At 60.3% G+C, this 7,500-nt stretch overlaps 2 non-coding genes across 2 annotated transcripts; both read right to left on the reverse strand.

The window, feature by feature from the left end:
- Positions 1–617: 617 nt before the first annotated feature.
- LOC145656653 (5.8S ribosomal RNA) lies at positions 618–771 on the reverse strand. Its single transcript, XR_014122256.1, has one exon. It is a non-coding gene; the product is annotated as a 5.8S ribosomal RNA (ribosomal RNA).
- Positions 772–1,653: 882 nt separating this feature from the next.
- LOC145656633 (18S ribosomal RNA) lies at positions 1,654–3,492 on the reverse strand. The gene has a single exon (XR_014122236.1). It is a non-coding gene; the product is annotated as an 18S ribosomal RNA (ribosomal RNA).
- Between the last annotated feature and the right edge of the window lie 4,008 nt (positions 3,493–7,500).

Below are 7,500 nucleotides of genomic sequence, written 5' to 3' on the forward strand. Positions count from 1 at the left end.
CTCCCGAGTTCGCTCTGGAGGGTTGCCCAGAAGCGTGAACACCGCCGGGTTAGGGGACGAGTCCCTTTTCACCCGGGCTAACGAGGACACAGGTCGGGACGTCACGGACGTGCCACGGACAGGTCGGCCCGTAAGGAAAACGCCAGAGGCAGAGCCACCCGAACCCCGACCCCCCCCACCCCCCCCACCGGGGGAGGGGGGGGGGGAACGCATGTAACAACAACCTCCCTCCGCTCGCGCACGTAACGGAACAGAACAGACACCTTTCCGTGATCCGCCTGCGCAGGGGGTGAGAAAAGAAGCGAAAACGTGGGCAGCCAAAGCGGAGAGAACCCACCGGCAGCCACGCTCGCTTCTTTCTCGGGCGCAGGGGACCACGTTCCTGGCCAGGCCAGGAGCGGAGCCGAAACGAACCGAAACGAACCGAAGCGGGGGAGGAGAAGCTTGTGCACGGAGAACGGGCACTCAACCGCAGCGAACCCACCGACCGGATCTCACCGAGACAGCGACCGGGAACCGTCTGCTTTTAGGAAGACGGAGGCCAGGGGGCACCCCCCCACCTACGAACCTCCAACCGCGGTCCCGCCTGAGAAGGCAGGTCCGACAGATAGGAATAGCGACCCTCAGACAGGCGTAGCCCCGGGATGGACCCGGGGCCGCAATGTGCGTTCGAAATGTCGATGATCAATGTGTCCTGCAATTCACATTAGTTCTCGCAGCTGGCTGCGTTCTTCATCGACGCACGAGCCAAGTGATCCACCGCTAAGAGTTGTACTCTTTTATTTCAGGCTCAGTTTAGGTCTTTCACCACGACTACAAAGACAGGTTTAAAAGGTTTCACCAACCGGTCAGGCGCCCCCGTCTGCGAGTGTTGAAACGGGCGCGGGGTTGCGCTTTGCCCACACGCCCCACGTGGCAGACGAGTCAGTCTTTGAACCGCGGCCCTCCGCGCCCGCCCCGTCCGACCCCTCGAAAGGGGTGGAACTCACGTAGCGTGGGCCAAGCCCTAGGTACCTGCCGGGGGTCCCCCTGAGACTCCTTTCTGAGAGAGAGAAGCAGGGGAACCGGCTGCGCCACCCACCACCACCACGCCCCAGGACGCCGGTGGGCGGACGAACACAGGAAGGGCCATGGCCTGCCCCACGAGGAGCAGCGCTCGCAACCCCCCCCGGAAAGTCCGCTCGTCAGCGAGCAAGGGGACGGGGATGAATGACAAGGACAACAAAATAGGAAAACCCCTCGCGGTGGACGGAGGCAGCGGCCGTGCGAGCGAGAGGGAGGGCGCGGGACGGACCCGTACGACCCGCTCGACTCGCAGGCGCTTCTCCTGCCGGCAAGGTGAGGGGAAACCGGCCTTCGCCCGACGAGCGGGGACGCCGAGTTTTTTGAACGACGCGTCTCTCGCGCTGGAACCCAGAGAATACCGGGGCCTGCGGGGGGGGGGTGCTGAAGGACGACGCGGAGGAAGAGGCGGAGGACGAGGAAGGGGTGGGAGGGACTAGGCTCCTCCTTTATGCCTTCTGTCCAGCCTGACCTGCAAGCGACCACGTGTAACAGCAACCCCGAAGACCCTTTCGACCCTGGGCCCCGACGCGGGGGGACGGCGAAGTCGAGGGGGTCGGGAGAGGAGGCACGCCGGACAGCGTTACCCGTTAATGATCCTTTCGCAGGTTCACCTACGAAAACCTTGTTACGACTTTTACTTCCTCTAGATAGTCAAGTTTGATCGACTTCTCGGCGCTCCGCCAAGGCCCGCGAGGAGCCCCGGCGGGGCCGATCCGAGGACCTCACTAAACCATCCGATCGGTAGTAGCGACGGGCGGTGTGTACAAAGGGCAGGGACTTAATCAACGCGAGCTTATGACCCGCGCTTACTGGGAATTCCTCGTTCATGGGGAATAATTGCAATCCCCAGTCCCCATCACGAATGGGGTTCAGCGGATTACCCGCACCTCTCGGTGTAGGGTAGGCACACGCTGATCCAACCATTGTGGCGCGCGTGCAGCCCCGGACATCTAAGGGCATCACAGACCTGTTATTGCTCCATCTCGCGTGGCTGAACGCCACTTGTCCCTCTAAGAAGTTTGACGCCGACCGCGGAGGGCCGCGTAACTATTTAGCATGCCGGAGTCTCGTTCGTTATCGGAATTAACCAGACAAATCGCTCCACCAACTAAGAACGGCCATGCACCACCACCCACAGAATCGAGAAAGAGCTATCAATCTGTCAATCCTTTCCGTGTCCGGGCCGGGTGAGGTTTCCCGTGTTGAGTCAAATTAAGCCGCAGGCTCCACTCCTGGTGGTGCCCTTCCGTCAATTCCTTTAAGTTTCAGCTTTGCAACCATACTCCCCCCGGAACCCACAGACTCGTGGTTTCCCTCACGCTGCCCGGCGGGTCATGGGAATAACGCCGCCGGATCGCGGGTCGGCATAGTTTACGGTCGGAACTACGACGGTATCTGATCGTCTTCGAACCTCCGACTTTCGTTCTTGATTAATGAAAACATTCTTGGCAAATGCTTTCGCTTTCGTCCGTCTTGCGCCGGTCCAAGAATTTCACCTCTAGCGGCGCAATACGAATGCCCCCGGCCGTCCCTCTTAATCATGGCCCTGGTTCAGGAAACCCACAAAATAGAACCGGAGTCCTATTCCATTATTCCTAGCTCAGGTATTCAGGCGAGAAGCGGGCCCGCTTTGAACACTCTAATTTTTTCAAAGTAAACGCTCCGAGCCCCGTCCGGACACCCAGCCAAGGGCATCCGGGGGGCACCGGGAGACAGGGTCTGAGACAGGCGGTGGCACGCCTCGCGGCGGACCGCCAGCCCACTCCCGACATCCAACTACGAGCTTTTTAACTGCAGCAACTTTAATATACGCTATTGGAGCTGGAATTACCGCGGCTGCTGGCACCAGACTTGCCCTCCAATGGGTCCTCACCCATGGGTTTAGGATACGCTCATTCCGATTACAGGGCCTCGAAAGAGACCTGTATCGTTATTTTTCGTCACTACCTCCCCGTGTCGGGAATGGGTAATTTGCGCGCCTGCTGCCTTCCTTGGATGTGGTAGCCGTTTCTCAGGCTCCCTCTCCGGAATCGAACCCTGATTCCCCGTTACCCGTGGTCACCATGGTAGCCGACTATGGTACCATCGAAAGTTGATAGGGCAGACATTCGAATGAGACGTCGCCGCCGCGGAGGGCGCGCGATCGGCCCGAGGTTATCTAGAGTCACCAAAGCGGCCGGGGGGCCCGAGCCCCCCGGATGGGTTTTGGGTCTGATAAATGCACGCATCCCCCGAAGGGTCAGCGCTCGTTTGCATGTATTAGCTCTAGAATTACCACAGTTATCCGAGTAACGTGTGGAGCGATCAAAGGAACCATAACTGATTTAATGAGCCATTCGCAGTTTCACTGTACCGGCCGTGTGCACTTAGACCTGCATGGCTTAATCTTTGAGACAAGCATATGTTACTGGCAGGATCAACCAGGTAGTTTGCACCGTGGTCTGGGATGAACCACGAGTGACATCCGCCTCCCCTTCCGGGGGCTAGGAAGCAGCGGGTTGTAAGTGCGTGCGCCGTCAGGTCCAGACGCCATACAGGGCTACCCAGGACAGCTTCCGCGGCCAGTGTAAACGTGCTCGCGCACCGCCCTCTGGCCTTCGGACGCCGACCTCTCACCTTGATGCAAAGCTGTCCCATCCGGTCATGCCCGCACCGTACCCCGTCCACCTCCTCCGGAGGTGCGGACGGCCGACTCCAGGTGCTTTCGGCGTTCCCTCTCTTCACGCCGTTTTGATTTTCGTGGGCCGCTGGTGGGGGGACAAGGGAAAGACCTCGTCGAATTCCCTCCCCCCTAGCCTCGCTCAACCTACGTTTCGTGATGTAACCAAGAAGAGTGATTCGTGGGCCCAGGTAGGTTTGAAGAGGAGGCCAACAAAGCAGGGCACTCCCTTCCTCCCAAACCACAGACACCAGTATAGGACAACTGAGTAGACAGACTGGCCGTCTGAGTCTCCCCCAGAGAGTTCTGGGATGGGTTACAAATAACCCCCACCCCCCATCAGAGGCTTGACCCGCTAGAACCAGGGAGGATCTGTCAAAACCGCTCTCCACATCAGAAGTTCTGGATCAGCCGGGGCTGGTCGGCAGACGTCCACCTAAGGCCGTGGCCTAACCCCGTGTGGGGGGATAGCGCTCGCACCCGTACACGTGGACACCCGCTCGTCAAATGGCTGGCTCCTCACTTACCGTAGGGGGAATGGTTTGCCTACCCCTGGCGGGTCTGGTACTCCACTCTACCAAACAAGGAAGCAACACACCAATAGACCCCTGCAACACCGGGCAGCTTTGGGCAGTGTCACTACACTCCTCCTTGTTCTTCACGTTCCTTCCGTGGTGATTTTTTTTTTTTTTTCGTGGCCATTGCCGTGCATGGCTTCCCCATCGCTTTGCATGCTCTCCATTGCCTCGTGCTGCTTCACCATTGGTCTCACCTGGAGACCGAAGCCGCTCTCCCAGTAACCCGATGGTACCTGGCCAGAAAACCCCGTGCCCGATTTCATCTAGGACAAGGGCCAAACCACAGACCGTGCCCGTCCAGGGTCAACCCCTGGTCGGACAGGCCTGGTGGGTCGATACCATGGATGTGGCAGGCCGACGAGAATCCACTGGTACATTTACAAACACGCCCACCCTGGTGGCATGGCTGTACGACCCATCGTCGAAGCACGCTGCGGCGGACTGAGCCATTGGATCCAGTTGCCTGGGCGTACACTCAGCCCAACAGACGCACTCGGGTCGGGGAGAGCAAAGCAGACTGTGTGCCTGGATGTGCCCACTTCCATAGGGGAATCGGCATGATGGTTCACTTAACCCGAGGAGGGCTCCCCTCGCGGGATAAGCACCCCCCTCGGGGGATGGGGGGGGGGGGGGGGCATCCAGAGCACACCACTTTCCGGTAGGGGACAGGCGTTTGATCATGTGTCCGAGGGAGAGCTCCCCTTGCCGGCCGAACACCCCTCGGACTCCCCTTGGGCTTCCAGAGAACGCCACTGGATGAATTTAGTGCTTGGACCCCATTGATTCTCTTTGCTCTCCCATATACCCGACGGGACCTATTTGCAAAACCCCGTGCCAACCAGACCTCCAGGAAGGGGGCTGGCGGCTAACCATGCCCAGCAGGGTGCACCCTGGTCGGACACTTTGGGAGGGTCGAGAGCCTGGAAGTGCCACCCGGGGGAGTAATTCTGATTTCCGTTTTAATGCACTCAGGGACAGCCCGAGGACCTCTGTAGTGCACCTGAGGCGGACTGAGCCGTCGGGTCCAGGGGTCTGGAGTTCGGAACCTCCAGGGTTCACCTGGCTGTTCTCTTAGCCCGGCAGGGTGCACCCTGGTCGGACACTTTGGGAGGGTCGAGAGCCTGGATGTGCCACCCCGACGAGTAATGAGTTTTCCCTTCGTATCTCTTCCGGACCAGGTCCGATTCGCACGAAACTCGCTGGGCATGGCCAGGAGCGCCCCCTGCTGCCCACGCCACCGTCCCCGCGCTTCTACTCCCGAGGGCCGAGGAGACAGCGAAGCGTGGGTCGGGTCGCCTGCTTCCAGGGTCTCCCTGGTACTCTCCAGTCTCCCGAGTCCATCGGGTCCGACCTCGTATTTTTAGCCCAGACGGGGAATGAGAAAGGGGCCCCCGACCGCCCGAGGGCGGGCGCTCGCTTCTCAGCCTAGGAACGTCCGATTCCCACGAAACTTTTACGCCAGACGTTCCTGGCAGCGAGCGCGTTCAAAGGTGACCCGCGCTGCTTCTCTCCTCCCAAGGGCCGAAGAGATATTCGTCTTCAAACCCGACCGGCCCTGTGTTTGCCGCCCCGGCGGTTTTAAAAAATCATAGCGTAAAAACGGTGGGTGCGCTTCGCCTGCCGCTTGGACAGCGTTAAACGGCAGCCCCGGCTCTTTCCAAAGGGCCCTCAACCGACTTTCTGCTCCCAAGGAGCCCAGAGATATGAAACCGATAAATCAAAACCCCGTGCCAACCAGACCTCCAGGAAGGGGGCTGGCGGCTAACCATGCCCGGCAGGGTGCACCCTGGTCGGACGCTTTGGGAGGGTCGAGAGCCTGGATGTGCCACCCCGACGAGTAATGAGTTTTCCCTTCGTATCTCTTCCGGACCAGGTCCGATTCGCACGAAACTCGCTGGGCATGGCCAGGAGCGCCCCCTGCTGCCCACGCCACCGTCCCCGCGCTTCTACTCCCGAGGGCCGAGGAGACAGCGAAGCGTGGGTCGGGTCGCCTGCTTCCAGGGTCTCCCTGGTACTCTCCAGTCTCCCGAGTCCATCGGGTCCGACCTCGTATTTTTAGCCCAGACGGGGAATGAGAAAGGGGCCCCCGACCGCCCGAGGGCGGGCGCTCGCTTCTCAGCCTAGGAACGTCCGATTCCCACGAAACTTTTACGCCAGACGTTCCTGGCAGCGAGCGCGTTCAAAGGTGACCCGCGCTGCTTCTCTCCTCCCAAGGGCCGAAGAGATATTCGTCTTCAAACCCGACCGGCCCTGTGTTTGCCGCCCCGGCGGTTTTAAAAAATCATAGCGTAAAAACGGTGGGTGCGCTTCGCCTGCCGCTTGGACAGCGTTAAACGGCAGCCCCGGCTCTTTCCAAAGGGCCCTCAACCGACTTTCTGCTCCCAAGGAGCCCAGAGATATGAAACCGAAAAATCAAAACCCCGTGCCAACCAGACCTCCAGGAAGGGGGCTGGCGGCTAACCATGCCCGGCAGGGTGCACCCTGGTCGGACGCTTTGGGAGGGTCGAGAGCCTGGATGTGCCACCCCGACGAGTAATGAGTTTTCCCTTCGTATCTCTTCCGGACCAGGTCCGATTCGCACGAAACTCGCTGGGCATGGCCAGGAGCGCCCCCTGCTGCCCACGCCACCGTCCCCGCGCTTCTACTCCCGAGGGCCGAGGAGACAGCGAAGCGTGGGTCGGGTCGCCTGCTTCCAGGGTCTCCCTGGTACTCTCCAGTCTCCCGAGTCCATCGGGTCCGACCTCGTATTTTTAGCCCAGACGGGGAATGAGAAAGGGGCCCCCGACCGCCCGAGGGCGGGCGCTCGCTTCTCAGCCTAGGAACGTCCGATTCCCACGAAACTTTTACGCCAGACGTTCCTGGCAGCGAGCGCGTTCAAAGGTGACCCGCGCTGCTTCTCTCCTCCCAAGGGCCGAAGAGATATTCGTCTTCAAACCCGACCGGCCCTGTGTTTGCCGCCCCGGCGGTTTTAAAAAATCATAGCGTAAAAACGGTGGGTGCGCTTCGCCTGCCGCTTGGACAGCGTTAAACGGCAGCCCCGGCTCTTTCCAAAGGGCCCTCAACCGACTTTCTGCTCCCAAGGAGCCCAGAGATATGAAACCGATAAATCAAAACCCCGTGCCAACCAGACCTCCAGGAAGGGGGCTGGCGGCTAACCATGCCCGGCAGGGTGCACCCTGGTCGGACGCTTTGGGAGGG

Source organism: Electrophorus electricus, unplaced genomic scaffold (assembly GCF_041902795.1).
Source record: "Electrophorus electricus isolate QZ-2024a unplaced genomic scaffold, ASM4190279v1 Scaffold84, whole genome shotgun sequence".
NCBI lineage: Eukaryota > Metazoa > Chordata > Actinopteri > Gymnotiformes > Gymnotidae > Electrophorus > Electrophorus electricus.